Source organism: Podarcis melisellensis, assembly GCF_964234715.1.
Source record: "Podarcis melisellensis genome assembly, chromosome: 5".
Taxonomy (NCBI): domain Eukaryota; kingdom Metazoa; phylum Chordata; class Lepidosauria; order Squamata; family Lacertidae; genus Podarcis; species Podarcis melisellensis.
The window spans coordinates 78,368,607-78,390,969 of NC_138537.1; the positions used below are offsets into that span (position 1 = coordinate 78,368,607).

Sequence of the window (22,363 nt, forward strand, 5' to 3'; positions counted from 1 at the left end):
GGAAGTGGATAAAGGAGCGAAGAGAAAGGATTGATGAGGAACTGCCTAAGCGACTGCCAGGCTCTCATTTGCCAAGGTAGAATTTGAGAGGAGAACGCTTTTTCCTTTTCCCACCATGGTGAGACATTTTGGAGAAAGCTTCCTTTGAACTTGGCCCCCTTTATCTTGATTTTGTGCATCTGTCAGCACTCACTAGAGACTACTGGATAAGGGCTACTTACGAGCTGATGAAACGAGATTGAGGGGATATATGAGCAGGCAGTGATAAAGATTGGGTCTCACCTGTGCTGGCATGCAAATATCACTGATTTACTCAGCTGTGCCACAATTACATTGCTAATATATTTACTCACACAAAATTGGATGACCAGCTGGGGCCTATTTATGTTGCTTTGGAGAGCTAGACAAATGAAGCCCACTCAGCCATGTCGCTGTTATACCTTTGTCTCATAATCAGTGCACATGATACATATGCCTGCTGAGAGAGCGAGCTCTCAGTTCCCACAGTCTCCTTGAATGTGGATTCCCCTTCGTGTGGCATGACTGCCACTTATTAGGCTGTGTGTGCACATTTCATTTCACTTTTAATTTGTATACCGCCTTAAGGAAATCAGCCCTGAGTGCTCACTGGAAGGACAGATCCTGAAGCTGAGGCGCCAATAATTTGGCCACCTCATGAGAAGAGAAGACTCCCTGGAAAAGACCCTGTTGTTGGGAAAGATTGAGGGAACAAGGAGAAGGGGATGACAGAGGACGAGGTGGTTGGACAGTGTTCTCGAAGCTACGAACATGAGTTTGACCAAGCTGCAGGAGGCAGTGGAAGACAGGAGTGCCTGCCGTGCTCTGGTCCATGGGGTCACGAAGAGTCAGACATGACTAAACGACTAAACAACAACATACACAAGGTGGTTGGCAGCAACAAAATATACAGCAAATGACACACACCTTACAATAATCTAACACAATACAAAAAGTTGTAGTAAAACATAACTTTACAATGGAACAGCTTGTATCAAATATAGTAATATTCAATAATCGATTAGGATATAATAGCACAGAATAAAATTAACTCTCAAAACATCAGCAAATGATAATTAAACAGAAATTTACTCTTAACAATTACAATAAATAATGACCAAATTGTGATCGGGGGGGGGGGACCCTGCGAGTCACAATGCATAAAGTACCACAATACATGCAAAACCCATGTAAGAGAATCAAATTGGGAAAGACACACAACTTATAAAGCTATTTCTTTTAAATCCCTAATCAAGAGAGAAATGCAAAAAAATCTGGGCACTGTCAGGTACACATAATGGAGTTGCAATTCCAAACAACCATTAATAAACTACAGTGCCCAGAATTCTTTCAGGAAGAGAATGTGCTTCAGATGTGCTTTAAAGGTATTTTGGGGAAATCAGCATAGCACTAAGGAGATCGTTCCATCAGTACAAGCATTTCAGCTTGCCAGATGGAATGATCTCCCCTCTCCCCTCCCCCTCCCCCTTGCTATTCTGGGGTTTGCTGCCAAGCCAGTTGGACAGGTGCAGGGGGCACACAAAGGAAGAGAGGGCTGGAAAGCCCATTGGTTAATGGTAGACTTTGCATTGGCTTCTGCTAGCAGGTTTCATTCATTGAATCAGGTCCATCATGTGTAGGCTGAATACACTGTGAGTTAAATCAGTAAATACATACTGAACCTTGCTACTTACAGTCTATGGCTTCTGCTGTTTTGCTCTACTTCAAGATCCTAGAAGTTGGTCAAGGAGAACTGGGGATCTTCCACTTTGCTGTACACTACATACATTTTTAGTGATGACTTCAATTAAACACATTAATTCAATATTTTTGTTGTATGCTGCCTTGGGAGGGATTATTTTGAAAGGCATATTATAAACAAACTAAAATAAAACAACCCCTGTGAGGTAGGCGAGTGTTGAGTGGTTGCTGGGGAAAGAATGTGGGTTTTGTCTAAGGCTGTCTCATGAGTTTCACAGTAGAGGAAAAATCCGAATGAAGCATCTTCCTAGGTCTCAGTTTAATCCCTAAAACACTGGTACACAGTGTTTTATGATAGTTCTTGACCCATCCCCTATTTGTCCATCCATTACATACCAGCTAATGTACTGCATCAAACTAATGCCCTTTCCAACAGGCTTCCATTAATGCTATAATTTGGATTGGTAGTGGTGTGCACGAACCTGATCAGTAACAATTTTATGAGGCTCACAGAAAGAAGCCCAGTTCCATTAGGTTGCTAGGGGTAACCCTGGAATGTTGTTTTTATGGAAGCTAGCTGTGTTCATGTGGCAGTTGGGAATTGGTTGGCTCATGTTGAGAAAACGGTTGAAGATGGCTTGGCTGATGAAAGCGGATAACATCTGGCACGGGGAGGACAACAACTGTGAGAGAGAATATGTGCAACATGTTCAACCATCATTTTATTGTAGTGAATGAAAAGATATGCCTGCCTCCTTAAATTAACTATTGCCTAAGCTTCCATTTCTCCCTCCCCCCTCCCTCCCTTCTCTCTCTCTCTCACACACATAATCAAATGGTCAAGTGTTTTCTCTTACGGAAACCTGGGACACTAGGGTTCAAATCCCCATTTAGCCATGAAGCCTAGCAAGTGAGCTTGGGCCAATCACCTTCTCTTAACCAAAGCTACCTCACAGCCAAAGCTATTTGTGATGATAAAATGGAGAGGGGAGAAGTGTCATTTGAGTAAAGTGAGGTATAAGTGTAACAACATATATGCTATTATTATTATTATTATTATTATTATTCCAATATAATAAAACGCCAAACATTAAATTGTGAGGGACACAATCGGAAGGCTGGTTCAATGTGCGTCCCTTGGATCTCTTTTTGTAGTAATGCCAAGTATATAATATTGATGCATATGGAACACTTGTTCTCCTGCTTGCACTCATACAAGTAGTGCAACAACGGGATATGATTTAGAGAAGGCACCCATGCTTTCCCGAAGTCACTTGCGATAAAGAGAACACAGTCATCCCTTTTTGTAGGCTGGTTACAATGCTTTTACCACTTTCCCTGCAGCACAACTGAAAATGCAGTCATTCTTAGAGTTGCCAATTTGTCACTATTTTATTGTTCCAATTAACTGGTTAGGTAATCTGCATGGGGGAGCAGGGTCTGAAAAGCAAGAAAACAAACTCCACCAGGGATGACCCATTTAAGTTTGCCATGCTCCATCAATGGCCTGCTAGATTCCAACGTGGTTTCTCCTCTGACTTACAAGGTGAGCTCGCTTTTTCTTGTTATTGCAGTGCAAAGCTTCTTGGAGGGGCTTCAAAGCATGGCATACCACCACAGCACTAAGTAAAATGCATTATAAAAGGATGCAGGAAGCAACCACACATTGCATTCTACACAATTCTGTTCAAACAGGGCCACTGTACATGCAATAAAGTTTCTGCCTCCACATTGTACTGCAAGCCCTGAGTTCCAGTCCCAGGTACAGTGGGTGAACCAGCTTGCAGAAAGGTTTATAGATCTGTAGACTGAGGGTATGTACACATTAATTAAGCACAGCAAAGCAATTTCCCACCACTGAGTTTCAAGTTGCACTTGCACCATGATGTACACATCAGAGAGGCAGGGAGGATGTCTTCACTAGACAAACATGTTTACTCACCTCTGTACCACCCTGCAAAGCTCCTAGTTGTGAAGCTATTATCTGTGCATGTGCAGTGGCTATCTCATAGGTACATGCATGGTTTAAATATGAAGCAAATGCGGGATGATAATGATGATGATATTTTTATTGTTTATACCCCGCCTATCTGGCTGGGTTTCCCCAGCTACTCTGGGAGGCTTACAGCATACATAAAGCATAGTAAAATATCAAACATTAAAACTTCCTGATACAGGGCTGCCTTCAGATATCTTCTAAAAGTTATGTAGTTCTTTATGTCCTTCACATCTGAAGGGAGGGCATTCCACAGGGAGGGCACCACTACTGACAAGACCTTCTGCCTGGTTTCCCATAATGTCACTTCTCACAATGAGGGAAGCAGCAGAAGACCCCCGGAGGAGGACCTCAGTGTCCGGGCTGAGCTAAGTTAAGTTTTCTAGTCAGATTTTGCTGGTCTGAGAAAAGACGGATCAAACAGCACCATTTCCCACAGTGCTTTGGTGCACACATGGCACTGTGGACAATTTAAAGTGATGGTTTCATAAACCACCTACTGCTTCTGTCAAGTAAGTCTGAAGTTGGGGTGTGTGAGATTGAAAGTGGCACCTCAGACAGCACTTTGTGAGAGCTCCTCAACCCTGGAGCTAGTCCTGAGCAGTATTCTTGAAATACTGGAAAAGTTGCCATCTTTAGATTTTGCACTACTTAGCCAAAGAGGAGTGTTTTAGTGCAGCAGATGTTCTTGACACTACAGCAGAGCATTACTTTGACCAGGAACCTGCTCTATGGCATGTTGTATAACACATATACCATTAAGGTCCTTATTTCCTAACGGTATTTGATTTGGCCATCTGTATTAGCCACTGAAAAAATAGCAATCTTGGGTTTGATAGATGAGCTCCTTTGGTTAAATGACAGTCTGGTGTTGCTGATACGAATATCAATGAATGGAACAAGGAGACAGAGTCCCAGTGTGCCAAGCTGCAGTGCATATTTGCCTTATTTTATGCCATTTCTGCTTGGGATTACTGAAAATACATTTCAGTCACCATCCGCAGCCATCCATTTTAAGGAACGTATCACTCTGGAAGGAAGGCTGAATTGAATGGGCATTAGCATCACCGGTAGTTATTGTTAAAATGCTGGCAAAGTGGGGGGTGGATGGCTGTTCTGGTGGAGAAGGGCATTTCAAAGCCTGGGGGCCATTAAAGACCACACACAGCTGAACCTCTGACAGTGGCAGAACATGGAGAAGGGCCTCTCTCAGTGATCTCCTTGGGTAGGCAATTGCATTTGGCTGAAAGTTGTCCTTTAAATATGCTACAATTTTTGCTGCGCTATCCTTTTTGCAGGAAGCCTCCGTCTGAGGTTGTAGGTTTAAATCCTCCAGTCCTAATGTGAAGCCTGTAACATTAATAATTTTAATTCATGGTGAATGAGCCTACCATCGGTTATTGCTGTTGTAGATAAATGAAGCCTCCAGGTACAGACTGTCAGATGCAGAAGACAAAGAACAGGGGAAGGCCATCTCTTTTGTGCCTGGCTTGTGATTTTCTATAAGCATCTCTGAGGTTGCTTCTTTGAAAGAAGCATGCTTGATCAGATCAAGTAAGGCAATTTTTCTGTCCTTAATAATTAAATAAATCAGATCAAAAAATGACACTCCTCTGGTGTGCTGGAGTGAGGATGGGGGAAGGAGAATGAGGAATCTTGGAGTCTGATAACCACCATGGACTCATGCAGCAATGGCTCAGGTGATGACATGCCTATTAAAGACAGTGGTGCCCACAAATTGGCCTCTTCAATTCAGTATGGTTTATCACAACACCTTTAGTATTAGGTTATTTTGAACCTCCGTGGCAAAGTGTCCCATTGCCAATGCAGACAGTGGATATCCTTGTCTCTTTCCACAGATTAGTTCAGGCTTCCTCAAACTCAGCCCTCCAGATATTTTTGGCCTACAACACCCATGATCCCTAGCTAGCAGGACCAGTGGTCAAGGATGATGGGAATTGTAGTCTCAAAACATTTGGAGGGCCGAGTTTGAGGAAGCCTGGCTTAGTTGATTGGTTAGTTCAACATTTAGTTTAGGGAGAGAGAAACCAGATTGTGTTGGCCTCCAATTCCCATCAACCCCAGCCAGCATGGTCGAATGTGAGGGACAATGGGAGTTGTAGTCCAACAACCACTGGAGGGCCACAGATTCCCCATCCCTCATTTACTTGAGTAGTAATTCAACAGGGATATCACCCACTAATTCATTTGCTACATTTTAAGATAAAACACCAGTTAAATCACTACTTTACTCAACATGGAAACCACCAGTTAGCTAATTAAAACCAATAGCCAAAATAGCAACACATTCAGAGGTCTCTTGTTATCCTCTTTATCTGTTTGCCACCTATGGTGCACATTCCACGCCACCGGATATAGATGAGCCGTAAATTATTGGTCTCGGATGTAACCAAAACAGATGAGGCTCCCTAGTGGTGCCATTTTGGTGGCTCCCCTCTGCACCTTCCTGAAGGTGACCCCTCTTAAAATGTTTAACTGAATAGTTCGACATAAAGCCTTTTCCATTTGTGATCAGGAATGGCACACACACTTTTCTTCGTACTAAGAGGCAGTACCTATCTTCCTCCTTCAGAGGAAGGCAGAAAACACTTACCCCCTGCTAGGTTTGCCCCACACTATGATCTAAAGATTCTACTTCATTATGATTTTCTTAATAGAATAAAGAGATATCTCTAGATACCTTTTCTTGAAAGCCCAAAGCTCAAATCCACAGAAACACACCTCACTGCAGGAACTTCTTAATCATCAGAAATAAATGCAGCAGGTAGTAGAATGCTAACTGCAAAAACAAACAAACAGTTAATTGATTTTGTTCAAACCAGCCTTGAGCCATATGCTTAAAAAGCTGTTGAAAGAAACACTAACTGCAAATTCTTTGTTGTTCTGAAATTTGTAATATTGCTAACAAATGAAATCACCTATATTTCTATAATCTCTCCTTCCACCAAGGCATCTTTACATGGTAGGTATCTAAGGAACAAATAGGTACTGCTTGCCAGGATGATACTCTCTAATTATGATCTCCTTTATGAAGATGAATCTTCTCAAAGCTACCAACAGAACATGGCTGTGAGTTGTAACTAATACCCGCTGAAACATACTGGAACACTGAACAGCAGTAGCAAAGAATCCTGGATAGAATGAGGCACAAATGGCCTCTCAACATTATCTACTCTGTTTGTGGGCAGAAAAATAGCGTGGAAGGGAGACATTTCAACAATTTCTCCAGAGGGAGGAGAAATTCTCTAAGAATTTCTCAGGGGTGGGGCTCACCACTGAGGAGTGGCAAGAACACAGATTCCCCCTGCCTTCTCTCACTTAAAAGTTTTGTTTTGTTTTGCTGCTTCTGCAAAAGCCCCCTGAGGTTATGCTGGCAGACCAGCCACCATTTTGTATCCCCAACAAAACCCTGAACCTAATGTCATTGTAAGGCAGTGTGTGTGTGTGTGTGTGTGTGTGTGTGTGTGTTGGTGTGTGAAATGGCAGCTGCCCCAAAAGAAATAGTGAATATTCAGAGAAAGTTCTGGAAGTGGATTTTTCCTTCAGAGTGGTGGTGGTGAGAAAAAGAAAACACTTGGGAAGGCATATTTCTGAGGAATTTCCACTCTGCTCTACCTCGGACAACAATAGGACATAAAAAAGCTGGTAAGAATACTTACAGTGACCTGGGACCCCAGCAGTGGGGGACTTTGGGCTTTCAAATTTCAGCGGCACACAGTGTGAAGCCAAAATTTGGTGCTCCCTCCCACCTCTGGCCTTCTGTTGTAAGTCAATGTTGTGGCACCCCTCCGGCAGCACCCTCTTGCCAGTGTGGTGTGGTGTAGTAGTTAAGAGCGGTAGACTCTTAATCTGGTGAACCGGGTTCGAGTCTCCGCTCCTCCACATGCAGCTGCTGGGTGACCTTGGGCCAGTCACACTTCTCTGAAGTCTGTCAGCCTCACTCACCTCACTGAGTGTTTGTTGTGGGGGAGGAAGGGAAAGGAGAATGTTAGTCGCTTTGAGACTCCTTCGGGTAGTGACAAAGCGGGATATCAAATCCAAACTACTCTTCTTCTTCTTCTTCTTCTTCTTCTTCTTCTTCTTCTTCTTCTTCTTCTTCTTGCCTTGGCACCCAGTTTGGGCAAACCGGCCACACTCCCCTAAATGTGCCTCTGTCCACAGAATGGCTTTACAATGTAGTCCACAATCATGGAGGTGTGTTGAGAAGGGGCCAGTGTTGCAAGGCCAGCACTTGCAGCCAGAGAACCTGGCAGACCAGGTAAGGTGACTTCACACCATTACCACTTACCATCATTGCTTCTTTGCTGCTCCTTCGGGAAGAGACAGGGGAGCCAGCTGTGAAATGTCGAGTCTGGTGAGAAGCACTGCTTCCCAAACTGGAAGCTGCATTTTTAAAAAGCAGGTTGCTATAATACACCGAAATGCAGCTGTACTAGCAGCAAATGTTGGGACAGCATCCCTCTGTACACACCTCTCTGCAAAGGCAAGGTGCACTGTTAAGTCATTTTGGTAGGTGAGGCAGAAAAGCCATTTCTTCTCCTCTCTGGCAGGAAAACAGAACAATAAATTAAATAACTAGAAAATTGCTGCCCTTCCGTGACACCCCAAATCGGCTATGTTTGGTGGCTGTCTCACTCTGGCTAATAGTCAGCTAGCCTTGCCTAAAGTCTATCCTATTTTTTTAAAAAACTTTTATTTGGAATTCGTGATTGATGTGTATTTAGCATGGATTGTAACACCTCACTGCAACCATACATTGATACTATGCTATAACCAGGGCTCTTTTTCCCCCTAGCCAGAGCGCATTGGCTGTTGTTTCTTCTTCTTCTTCTTCTTCTTCTTCTTCTTCTTCTTCTTCTTCTTCTTCTTCTTCTTCTTCTTCTTCTCCTTCTCCTTCTCCTTCTCCTTCTCCTTCTCCTCCTCCTCCTCCTCCTCCTCATTACCTGTTATTTCCAGAGGGTAGCATTAAAATTCTTTGGTTTTCCAAAAGCAGTTTCTGTGCTTCTTCATCAAATGTAGACTTACCAAGCTAAATGTTGTCCAATCACATAAATAAAAGCAGATTTGAATTCTTTGCACCAAGAAATATATTTTTAAGACCCCCTCACTGAAGAAATTTGCAAAAATTAAGTTTCATCCATAAAATTATAAAGCCCTAATGAGGCATACTTAATTCCTCCCTCTCAAAGCCTTCCCCCTTTCAATTTCTGTATGGTGAATAAACAACAGCATATGTCCCATAGTCTGTGTTTGCTGCCACCAGCACAGTTCTATTCTCAAGCATCTGTTTCCTGGATAGTTACTGCAAATATAGATTCCATTAGTGTATTGTGAAGTCCAGACGCTAGGGCTGTCTACATAAGGAATGAATACACAGTTTGTTCTACATACAACCACATAGTAGGTGAACAACAGCTACACAATTCTTCCCTTTGAACTACTGAAAACCTGGGATGCATTTTTCTGAACTTCAGATGTGCAGAAAACAAAGAAAAGCTCTCCCAAAGATGTCATTCTAGCATGAAACATAAATCAAATCTTGCCCTTATTTATTTAGGCCTGTTTGCTGAGTTAGAATTTAATAGCTTTTGAGTGACAGAGAGCATTACTGTCTACCACTCGTGAAATCTATCTGATCAAGATTCGCGAGCAGACAGTTTTTATTTATAACCTGTTGCTTCTGCATCACTTATTTTTAAGCTTTGAGGATTCCAATGTGCTTTGGAAATACCTATGCATGCACACCACTCCTAATTCAGCTAAGACAACACTGAAATAAATGTTGTGGAATGTGGTGCAGACCTCTTCCCTCTCTCATGAAATATTCCCTGGTGTGATCATGACCTTCAGCATGAATTGCAAATCATGTGGAGGACCAATTCATGTGATTTGGTATTTACCAGAAAGTATGTATGTCTACTGCATTGTGGAGGCCCCACTCTCCTACTCCAGCACATCATTTCAGTTGGCTGCAGAAACCAGGCAGTCTTCAGAAAAATGAGGCTATTGTAAGGCTCACCCAAATGACTGCTTTCTTGATGACACTCACTAAAGGCTAATGAGATCTGAGAGACCAGCCAATTGTTCATCATTAACCTGAGCCAGTTATTCATTTCCATTAGGTCTGCACACTTTCATTTGTTTAATCTGTAGATTAATCAACCAAAGGTTTAGTTGATTACTTGGTGGAGCTGAGGCACAAGGGCAACACTTCTTTATTTTTTAGTCTTTGGAGGTCCTGCTGTGTTTATTTAATAAGGAAGGAGAAAGAAAATATTAAAGAGAGCCTTTCCTTCTAATAATGAGCATAGCTTTTATTTACTGGGGCTAGTTTCCCTTAGCCACTGACCTAGGAGTAAGCCCTGATGAACTTAATGGCCTTAGTACTGAGTAGACACTCGTAGATCACACAGCAAATTGTAAGTTCACTCAAACTAGCTTCATTAACTCAAAAAGAGACCTATAGAAGTTGTAACGTGCACATTTATTTACCATATTTTTTGCACCATAACACTCACTTTTTTCCTCCTAGAAAGCAAGGGGAAATGTCTGTGCGTGTTATGGAGGAAATACCTACGGGTGGCATGCCTACGGATTTTCCTCCTCTAAAAACTACGTGCGTGTTATTGTTGGGTGCGTGTTATAGAGCGAAAAATATGGTAATTGATTAAAAGAAGATTGATCACCTAAGATTCTTAAATCAGTGGACAGACTCAGTAACTATTTCAGTTTATCTGAAAATATCAGCACAAGGATGCTTGAAAGACATGTTTTCCTCTCATCTGCTGGTAATGTGTCCTGACATAATAACAGCACGTAGACTCCTGGGCCATAGTGTAGTATATTTGTGCTCAAAGAAAACATGCCAAAACCGAGTGAAGGTCTTGTGGCATCCCTGCAACCAGTGACCTTAGAGCTCAGCTACAAAGATTGAAACCCCCATCTGAAACTTTCCTTCCTCCATTGCTTTTCCCAACATTCATTTAAAATAATAACCTATACACAAGTAGACCAGGTGATGTAGTGATGGACTACTGGGTTACTGGTATACTGATGGTCACATTTTCTTTCTTCTTTTGGTGCATACGAGTTGAAATTTCAAAAAAAACCCCTATATTTAATAGACACTATTTTTAAGCAAAAGGAGCTCAATGACAAGCAAATAATTTGCAATGTAAGATTTAGTATTCAGAGGCATAATTGGGGAATATATTATATTGTCAACATTTAGCTATGATAATCAACTTTAATCATCCCAGTGTCGAAAAACTTCGAGCTTTTACATTCATTTGAAAATAATTTATTCTAATATATTTTGTATTCATGCAGATAAGCTAGTACAAAAGTTCTTTTTTAAAAAAAGGTAACCTGAAAAAGAAGTAGATCTAAACCCAGTAAGGAACATGGCATGTTCGGAAGCAGTCCTGAGATATTGGGGCCTGTGTTGAAGGAGAAGGCACAAGATAATTCTAAGTATGTGTCAGAACAAAAGCCACATTCAGCCATCTATCTGAAAATACAGTGTTTAAAAGTGGGGCAAGGGCACATTACCACCACACCAGGAAGAGAAAAATGTGGATAAATAGGTTATATTTATTAAATATGACAGCTTGAGGATTTACAAGACCAATTAAGTAGTCAGATTCAACCAAGTTTGGGGTGGAACAAGCTTAAATAGCCTGTCACCACCTCTCCCCATTGGGCAAAATCAACCATCAAACCATAATGTTTCCCCCATGGGAGATACCACTTCTCCTCTTCTTCCACGGGAGGAGAGGTGTGGCAAATTTGTTCCCTACAAAAATGGTGAGAACAGCATATGCATGGTTTGATGCCAACACATCTATCCCTCTGTGGGTAATTGCTGATATTCTCATGAACATCAGTAGGACCCTCCACTTGATCAGGGAAGACCCTGCTTTATCAGCTTACTAATCTCTAGTCATGTTCAAGTGAATGTAAGTGAAAACCTCATGCAGACATTTCCTGCTCAACAAAGGTAGGGATAGAGGAGGAGTCCATTTTAAATTGATTTACGCAATGAATCTGGTGCTCCTGAAGCAATTGAGCTTTGCCTGCATCAGACTATCTCTTGCATCTAACAGCTGCTTTTGTCCAAGCCGTTTGTGCATTGTCTGAAATGCAAAAATGTAGGAAAAAATACGTGTGTGTGTGTGTGTGTGTGAGAGAGAGAGAGAGAGAGAGAGATACAGTAAATGGGTCAAGCTGCATGCACTACTATATCTCTGTAGCATACAGTGGTACCTTGTTTCTCAAACTTAATCTGTTCATTCCAAATCCAAAGCATTCCAAAACCAAGGTGCACTTTCCCATAGAAAGTAATGCAAAAAGGATTAATCCGTTCCTGACTTTTAAAAACAATCCCTGAAACAGCAATTAAACATGAATTTTATTATCTAACGAGACCATTGATCCATAAAATGAAAGCAATAAACAATGTACTGCAGTCACACAATCAACCAATCAGCAGCTGAACTGGGTTCCACACAGTCACAAAAACAAACTAACCGAAAAAGCCACAAAAACAAAAACGCAAAATAAATAGCAAAAACAGGCATCCCTCAGCGTAACACTCAACACGGAAGCATGGTACTCAAATTGGAAGTGTAACACTCAAAACAGAGCAGGTTCAGCTTCCGAAAAAAAGTTTGCAAACCAGAACACTTGCTTCTGGGCTTGCAGTGTTTGTGTTCCAAGTTGTTTGAGTACCAAGGCCTTTGAGAACCAAGGTACCACTGTATTTTTATAATAATCGATACAAAAGCATCTTATATGGTTCTATGTATTATGGTATCTGTTTATGTGTTACATTAGAAAACCTAGAGTGTGCATGTATCTACTATGCATATTATGCCATATGTGTGGTATTGCATATAATGTATGAGAATTGTTTGCATTTTTAGCAGAAATGATTAAAAAATCACTTCTCATCAGGAATTAGAAAAAAATATATATTGATGTGGATGATCTCAACATTTAGATTTCAGAAAATTTGGGAAGTCAGAGACCTTGTTTTTAAATATTATGTCTTCAGGATAGTTCAGAGCACGAGACTCTTAATCTCAGGGTTGTGGGTTTGAGCTCTAAATTGGATAAAGTTGCATTGCAGGGGGGTTGGACCAGATTATTCTCATAGTTCCTTACTCTACAATTCTATGATTGTATGATTCTTGGTGAATACCTCAGGACAGCCAGTGGTTAAGTTTGTCACATTTTCTGGACATAATAAACAATCTCAGAACGGGCTGGAGATTTTCTGGCTAAAACAATTATAGTCAATACCCCTAAACATTTTGTGAATCTAACAGGAGAAGAAACTAAAAAAATAAATAAAATAGTTTCTTCTCTAGCATGGTGAATCATCAGTTCCGTTGCTACCCCCAATGGCAGCCTCATTTCCTGTCACGGTGTTTCCTGAGTCTCACATGGAAGCGGGCATTTAATATGTGAAGTAGGAGTTGGAATCTAGCACAGTGATTGGTCAGTTTCGTTACCACCTCCGATGACAACTTCATTTCCTTTCCCAGTGATTGAGTCAATTCCTTCCCCAGTGATTGAGTCAATTCCTTTCCCAGTGATTGAGTCAAAATGAGAGTACCCCTAAACATTTTTTTAAAGAAAAAAAGCACTGAAGAAGACTAGGTGCAAGAATCACTCTCATAAGAACTGTTCTGGTGGAATGTGTCTGGTAGGATCAAAGGGTGGGCCTAGGAAATTTGGACCTAGACCTTCAAACAGCAATATCCTCCCAAGCCCGTTGGTCTTCAAGGCTGCCTGAATTCTGCACAATGCTACTTGGAGCTGTCTATGGTTCTGCTTCCTTCCCTGAACACTTGCCTTGCCTTCCTGATCTTCCATGCATACTGACCGAGTCTGACCAAGGCATCTGTCTCACAGCCATAAAGACCATACCTCACAGGTAGATCACATGCAGAAGATTCCACGTTCAGTCCTAAGCATCACCATTATCTGTATCTGTTGGAATCTATCTTCCTTGGCTAGTTCCATGACTCAAGATCAGCCTGCAACCTCGGCATAACCAAACATTGATATGATTGCCATTTTGCCCCATCCTAGGCACTCAGTTACTGGTGTCACTGTTCCCAGAGCATGTTCCCACATCTATGGGCATCTCATTTGATTTCGCCATATATGGCTACAGTGAACTTGAAATGTGAGAAATGACTCCCTGGAAATAGATTGTACACGAGGCGATGCAGAGTTCTACCTCAGATGTTTTATCTAGGATGGCCCATTCACTCATGTAGGTTGTCACAGGATGTTGCAGTTGTCAGCTGATAAATGTGCAGTGTGGAGCAGCCCTCAGGATTGGGCTGTTCACTCCCAGTATAAGTGTTCTACCAGGCAGATCACAAACAGAAAAAAGGTGCTGCTGGTGAGCTTTTTAAATAAAACAGATGGAAACCACTAAATTACTTTAATCAGGCGATTGGCTTCTTTTGTTCTGTGTCATGGTTACCAAACCAGGAGGTTTGAAAAAATTATTTTTTCTAATGCATATTTTAATATTCTCAAATGGAACCTTTGCTACTCCATCATGGTAGAAGCGCAATAATGATCAAGACACATGGCATTATTAGCAGAATTAATGACCACCTGGGGTTAATGGCCCAAGGCAAAAGCCTCCAGCCATCAACTGTCTCAGCTGTCCATTAATCCCTGGGAAACAGTCTGTGCATTCATCAGTATTGCTCAATTGAAAGGTGAAGTTTCTCTGTTTGATGTGCCTTTTCATAAAATAAAAGCACTCTAGTTTTGTCATGTAATCACTTCTTCATTGATTACCTGGGGGGGGAAAGAAGGTCGTCAAAATTAAATTTGCCTATTTAATCACTGAATCCACATTAAATATTTGTTATAAATATTGCCTTCCAATGCCTAGTGCATTATAATACGTACACCAATGAATGTGTGAACATTGATTAAAACATTGAAGTTGTACAACTATATGTTGCCTGTTGTCTCCCTCTCCTAAATCTCACGTGCTTGATTTTGGACTCTAAATATATTTTGGAATATATTTAGAAATTCAGTCCATCTTTAATGTATTGGTGATATTGGACAGTTAAAACTGAGGAGATGTCTTCTAAAAGTCTGGTAGTTATTTTTCTCTTTGACATCTGGTGGGAGGGTGATCCATAGGGCGGGCACCACAACTGAGAAGGCCCTCTGCCTGGTTCCCTGTAACTTGGCTTCTCGCAGCAAGGGAACCTCCAGAAGGCCCTCAGCACTGGACCTCAGTGTCTGGGCAGAACGATGGAGGTGGAGACGCTCTTTCAGGTATACTGGACTGAGACCGTTTAGGGCTTTAAAGGTCAGCACCAACACTTTGAATTGTGCTCGGAAACGTACTTAAGGAACGTGCTTAGGAATATTTCCTCTTCAGGAGAAATTCTGATGCTCTGAAGACATTGTGTCTTGGTTGGGCCAGGGGCTTCCAACAAGGCCTCCCATTTCCTTCAAACATCCAGTATGTGAAGGTGCAGAGACCCTTGGGAGAGGGCCGCTGGGGCTGTAGTGGCCCAGTTATTAATGCCTTTTTTCAGGGAGGCTAGCATGACACCAACAATATTATCCTTTAGGCACCAGGTGAAAACCTCTCTGTTTTGAAAGCATCTCTATGCTTCTGTTTGCTGTGGTTTATTTTCCGTATTTTATTAGGGTTGTTGCTGTTGTTTTTAAAAATGGCTGTAATATTAAAAACATTTTTATTACAGTCTGCGTTTCATTAGTTGCTACACTGCGGATCATTTTGTATTGCTCCTTTTAATGGGTGCACGTATTTAAAGGGATGATATGATACGTTGTTATGTTTTACTCTAGAATTGTACACTGCATTGTGAGGGTTGTTCTGCAGCTGAGAAAGCTTTCTACTAAATAAATAATTCCACAAATAAACTATTACTGGGAACCAGACTAGAAACAATTCTGGACATAGGGTGGCATATAAATATTTTAAATAAAGGACTCCTCCGTCTTACCCAACTTTCTGGCATCTATGTTACTTTCAACAGGAGCAGAAATAGAACCAATCTTGGAGTGACAGAGAGAGGAGGGGGAAAACACCGCAGGCAAGTAGTTTTCCCCTTCACTAACCCCTTATGAATTCATTGAAGGAAAGGCCCGTATCACACTTTAGATATTCAATTTGCTCCTTTAGCGACCTTCCCATTTCCTTTCTCTGACGTTGCCTTTGTGCAGTCCATATTGTAAATTTAAGGGTCTCAGGGATGATGCTGCCGCATTCCAGATGTTGTGGGATTGCAGCCCCCAGTATGACCATTGGCTGATTGGTGTAAGAGATAAATAAGTAGCAGATTTATCGGAAGCTCTCCAGAAAATGTGTTCTGTGGCCAACCTTTCATGTTTTGCACTGTGCAATACATTATAAAGTGAATGCCTATTTCAGCGCCTTTATATTTAATAGACTTTATTGTAGACATGACAGGCTGCCCCTTCTACCACTTTCTCTGGCTACACTAATGAAATCAAAACCTTCAGAAATATTAAAACTGAAACATTGAAGGTCTCATATAGTTATGTCACAGAATGTCAGTGCTTTAAATGGGATGTGTATTTCATGTCTCGTACTGCATTCTGCTAGTGAAATATCAGTTAATTATACCTGTGCAGAAAGTAGATCACCCTGCCCCCCACTTCGTAGCTGCCAGATGGTGTTGAGCAGATTTAGTTGCTTCGCAGAGCAGCTGAATTTTAACCAGGTAATTCTGATGTTAGAAACAGCAATTGTACCTCGGGTCTGTGTCTGGCATTTCCAGACTACAGTGCAATAATGAAATGTTTGAGTAACAATTGTTACCTTGCCTTAATACTTGTGTAATCATTGTTTCTTTTATTGGGAATGGTGATAATTTCCATAAGAAAAAAGATCTTCCCCCTTTCCTTACCTATTTTGCGCAATCTTCTATCATTTCATCTGAGACTCTTCCTTTTCCTTCTGAATTGATTTGTTGGCATCGCTGAAGAGAAACTGATAGGTGAAAGTATCTGATAGCAGTTGGGCATCCTGCAAGTCTTCAGCCAGTATTTTTTCTCTTTGAAACTGTATGCAGAAATATCATTGTCTTTCCTAACTTTAGAGTGTCACCAGAGTCTTTGTGATGTCAGCAGCCATTCCACCAATCCCCACTCTCATCTCAGTCCTATTTGCATGACTTGTAACAGATTTCACACTTCAGAAAGGCACAACCTTCCTTGACCCTGTAAGCAAAAGTTCATGGAAGGGGAAATGTTGCCATATTTCCACATTTGGTAGCTTTTCACTAGCATTGATTAAACTGGTCGCTTCATGTGTGTTCATGCTCCTTAGTGAAGCGGGAGCCACAGCATTCACTCTGTATATGTATTTCTAGGGGTAGACTAAAACAGCTTCTCAATTCTGTTCATCACCCAGTTTTGCAGGGACTGCAATATAGACAGGAACTGATCACCTGCCATCAGTGGTGGGTGGTGCTCATTGGGATTGACAGGGCAGAAAACAAGGAGACCAACGGTAGGTGGAGCCAGAGCCAATGAGGCAGTAGACAAGTAGGGGCAGTACTATTTTTCTAGGAAAAGAGGTGCTTAAACTCACCATGAACGCCTCCTTTGTTCTGGGAGCCAGTGTGGTGCAGTGGTTAAGAGCGGTAGTCTTGTAATCTGGGGAACTGGGTTCGCGTCTCCGCTCCTCCACATGCAGCTGCTGGGTGACCTTGGGCCAGTCACACTTCTGTGAAGTCTCTCAGCCCCACTCACCCCACAGAGTGTTTGTTATGGGGGAGGAAGGGAAAGGAGAATGTTAGCCGCTTTGAGACTCCTTCGGTTAGTGATAAAGCGGGATATCAAATCCAAACTACTACTCCTCCTCCTCCTCTTCCTCCTCCTCCTCCTCCTCCTCCTCCTCATAATATAATGGCAATGCTGCCCACCTGAGAGGTGCCAGAACTGAGTTCCAGTAAGTTCTGGGTGCTGACATCACAAAGACTCTGGTGACACTTTAAAGTGCCCCATCCTGGGTTGGGGTTGGCTGAGGATAGACAGGAGTCGGTGGGGCAATGCCCCTTTTGCCCTATTCATCTATTCTCCACTGCTTCCAGAAATTTCATGGGTTAAAAACCAGGCCATTGTGGCATGACTTACAAGACTGTTTTCGTTTCCAAAGGGTTGTGAAGTTGAGATAAATTTTTTCCCTAACAGAAGCTGTGGGGAACATTTATTTCTTAATGTGCTGCAGGCAAAAAGAAATTAGCCAGGGCCTGAGGACTGAAAGGGAACCCAAAAAATACCTTATACCCACTTATCATTTCACCTTAAGGAGCTCTTTTAGTTGCTCAGTTCCCTGCCCAGACACTATGGCAGAATTCGTTCCATAGTGACTCAAGGGGGGAAATGTCACATTGTGAGTCATCAGTGCCATTTAAAGAAACATCTACATTTTCCTGTGGGGCTTATCCTTATTACGTGACCTCAACCTGCTTATGTAAGAAGACAGCCTGATAAGAGGTATAATACTCTTGCCTAAATAGGGTCTCTTTAAAGAAAAATAGCTAGGTGTTTGAGTTAAGTCCTCTGCAGTGAGGAATATAGGCAACCCAAACTTCCAAATATACTCTTTGTGGGACAAGAGAAATGCCTGCACTTGTGGATGGTTATAAACAAAGAAATCTATAGTAAAGTCCATGCTATATGTTCTCCTTGCAATGGCTCAGCTCCATTAATCCAGGTCTCCACTAGAATTGGCGCAGGTAGCAGCCTTTATTATTTGGAACCACATTTGATCGATTATAATCAGAACTTTGTAGTAAGGGGTCACAACTGTGGTCAAAAACAGCAACCCAATTAAGGACTTTGATCTATTTTATCAATCCAGCAAACTAGTCATCAGCTCCTTGTTATTTTCAATTCATTTTTATAAATAATTCTTTTTTAATATATAAATAAATTCATCTGGCAGCCCCACACCTGTCTCCCAAAATATCCCCATGCACCTTGTCCTGCTTTTAACAACCCTTCACCCAGATCCCATTCTAAACTTCACTATGACCATCACATTCCTCTATTACAGTTTGGGGAGTAGCCATTGTTGACAGCCTGCCTATGATTCTGTGCTGTTATAGCCTGCTCTGGAGGAATAATAAGCCCTGCAGGTTATAGGTGTTGCTCCTCCAATATGATTATTTTTGCTATCACCAGGCAAGTGATTCCTTCCATCTCCCCTTGCCAGTTTTAATTTTTGGCCAGGCATCAGCCAATGAGCTAAGTCTATAATAAATTAAATTTTGGGACAACATTAAGTAGATACTGTGTTTGGTAAAGTGGTATGCTTAAAGATACAGGACTCAGCTATACAGCTGCAAATATAATGTTTTAAGTGAGTTTTACGTGCATTACGCAAATGTAACACTAGTTGGCAATGATGAGCTCATGGCAAATTCAATATTTTTTCAAAACGCTTTTTTTAAAAAAACATTTTCACAGTGTGTTTTTTTAAAAAAATATGTGTCTAGATTCCATCTGTACAGTATCATGTGGGAGTAATAAAAGCCCCATGTTCCTAAATGTTCTCTAAGTATTTTTGCTCTAATTTCTCTTGTCCATTATATAATTTCTGCTCTTTCTGTTGGGAGGCAATTGGGTCTCTGGAATGCACGTTTCTTGAGGGGTTCAGATGACGCTCCCCACCTACTGAAGGAATGCATGGGGATTCTTGCAGGGCCACATGGATCCATCCTACCCCTTGCCAGTGCCTCATCCATCTACACATTAGGCCAGCATCTGAAGGAATTCTAAGTGCATACAGATGTTCATGCACAGAGCTGCTGCATAGCCTTCTATGATAGCTCTCAATGCACATGCATAACTGCACATCCTAGCAGAATGCGCCATTGGCAGGGTGTGTGGCTACCATGTGCATCAGTGGCAGAGGACAGCACTACCCCCCACTGCCCCACAACCAAATTTCCCCCCTAGAATTTTGAAGTTCTAAAAATTGCCTGGTCTGTTTTCATGAATTATTTTTTTAATGTTCTTCTAGTTCAATGGGAATTCAAGAAGAGTACAAAAGAGGGGAAATCAAGGCTTTGCTTTCTCTGCTCAGGGGTTTTGTGCTGGTATATGTTTGATCCCCTAACTGCTGTCTGAAGTAGTACAGTCCTACAATACTTGCATCCTGCATGGCTGTTGATCACATAGTCTAGGCCTAAGAAACCTAGATAAACTGGTATAACTCTAATTCTAACTCCACCCCTTTTATTAACACAATCACTCCATGGTTTACTAACTTGTGCATAATGGATTTATTAAGGCAGTCAAGATAAAATGAACTTCTGTGGTTGCAATTTAATTAGGGTGTGCGTGTGTGTTTCATTGTTAGCATATTCTTAACCAAACATGCCTTGGAGCATGTTTCAAATAAAATATACACACAATAAACAACTGGAGATTTTTCATCTCTTCAATGAATAAATTCATTGCTAATGGAAGGCAAAGACCGAATAAATCATTCCTTAATTTAACCTTTTCACTCTGGATAAGATCAGCTAAGCTGTCACCTCCCACTTATAAGACTACATCAAGTGCAAGATGCAACTATTCTGAATTGTTTACCACTTGATGAAGAAAAGTATACAAAATCCTTGAAAAACAGCCAGCTTTGCATGGGAAAACAGTATGGCTGCAGTATTGAGGAAAAGAAGAGGGGGGGGGAAATCCCCAATATATAATTTTAAAAAAAGAATTTGTAGGCTGATAAGGCATCATCATGCAGCAATGGTTACTATAATCAGTTTTGACCTGAATAAAGAACTGTGTATGATTTAGATGCGGATTTAAGGCACCCCTCGATTCTTGTGCTTCTGTTCTAAATCGTTGTGGTACCCCCTGTGGTACTGGTGCCCAGTGCAGCTGAGCCAATCTTGCTACCTGCATGCAAGGCCCAGAATGCACAGCGCAATGAACAGTCTCTGCTCTATGTTCCAATCCTCTTTGTCATACAGTGTGACAAATGTGTTTTTCCCCCATCTTATTTTATAGGAGGGCAACTGAGTGACAGTGACTTGCTGACGATCACCCAATTTGTCCATGCTGCTAATATGTGAACACTGTCTCAAACTAAAGTTGGACTTTGATGCCATATATATTCAATAATAATTCAATAATAATTGCCTTTTCTTCCCAAATTGACTTCACTGTTAAGGTTTCAAAGAGGAACGGAAACATTGCCCCTGAAAACTCCTTGCAAACCATGATTTGTGCTATAATCTTTCGGAGTCTATTTTACTGATGCTCCCAATTGAAGCAAATGCCAGGCTTGTCACATGCCGGTAAAGCTAATATCAATATTCAACTTTTTCCTTCTGCTGTTATTATGCTGTGTTGATGGGCTGCGCAGGTTAAGGACGAGCACAGAAAAAAGAAATAATGAATCTCCATCCCTTCTAATAAGTCTTGGAATAGCCATTTCACTAATATTCATTCCAAAGGTGGCACTAGCAATGAGTGGAGTCAAACAGGTCTCATTTTATGATACAGAGAAAAGTTTATTGGATGCTTTTATCAGAACTCTAAATGCACTCTGATTTATGTTGAGCAATAATGCTGGCAGCGATGGAGATTTTTCTGAATGAGAATCACCTGCTTGTATATAGGTAAGATTAAACACCCACTCAGTAGAACTTCCAGATACAAATCAATATCTATATCTACATAAATGAAAAGACATTGAAGGCGAGAACTTGTGTGGATGGGTTTCTTACACAGATGAGAATTTTTTTTTCCAGCCCAGCGGCCAAATTTTCTCATTCACAGTCACCCCATACCTGTCAACATGATTTGACCGGGACATCCCAGAATTACAGAAGCCATACTCTGGTTTCACCTCAGATTGTATAAATCTTTCAGAATTACAGAAGCCACTCCAGCTTCTGATTGGATGACCCATTTTCGGCACCAAGCTCTCCCACAAGAGCTTGGCACCAAAAGATCCATGTCTTTTGCATGAAGGAAGGCACCCAATTTACAGCCTAGGGAGGGGGGGCTGGTTGTGGCGAAGGCCAGGCTGCCCCCACCAGTGGAGGAGAAGCCAATGGAGAAGAGGACAATAACAAAGAAGAAGAGGAAGAGCTGGAGGTGCTCTTGTGATGCTTGCTGAGGGAGCTGCTGTCCGTAACAGAAACAGGGGGCTGCGACAGGGAAGCCCCAGCTGGCTCACAAGAAAGCACAGGACGGAAAGACGCCTGTCCCGATTTTAATTGGCAGAATGTTTTCCAGAGTGCATATTCCAGTGGTGGCTACAGCTAGAGAAGAAAGTGGGTGGGGCAACGGATGGGATTTCTTACCTTCATATAGTAGGCTACATTTTAGGCACACAAAAAGGGTTTGGTGCTTGAGTGTGCGTGCATGCACACACACACACACTCACACACACTCCTGCATTCGGGCAAGCAAGAGGCATTATCATGGTTTAAGGATGCATTCCAATGTGGAAAACACAGTCAAAGTGGGTGTAGAACAGAGCTGGAGAGGAGATGTAGCTGGGGAAGGGTGTGTCTGGGAAGATTCTCAAGGACTAGATAAAGGGACCTGGGG

At 41.7% G+C, this 22,363-nt stretch overlaps 2 long non-coding RNA genes across 2 annotated transcripts; one reads left to right on the top strand and one right to left on the bottom strand.

The window, feature by feature from the left end:
* Positions 1 to 1,167: 1,167 nt before the first annotated feature.
* LOC309371281 lies at positions 1,168 to 5,246 on the top strand. Its single transcript, XR_014169008.1, has 3 exons — positions 1,168 to 2,404; positions 3,136 to 3,265; positions 5,128 to 5,246. It is a non-coding gene; the product is annotated as an uncharacterized lncRNA (long non-coding RNA).
* Positions 5,247 to 15,161: 9,915 nt separating this feature from the next.
* Positions 15,162 to 17,427, bottom strand: LOC309371250. The gene is made up of 3 exons (XR_014168969.1): positions 17,373 to 17,427; positions 16,687 to 16,999; positions 15,162 to 16,558 (listed from the first exon to the last, which is right to left on the bottom strand). It is a non-coding gene; the product is annotated as an uncharacterized lncRNA (long non-coding RNA).
* Positions 17,428 to 22,363: the final 4,936 nt, after the last annotated feature.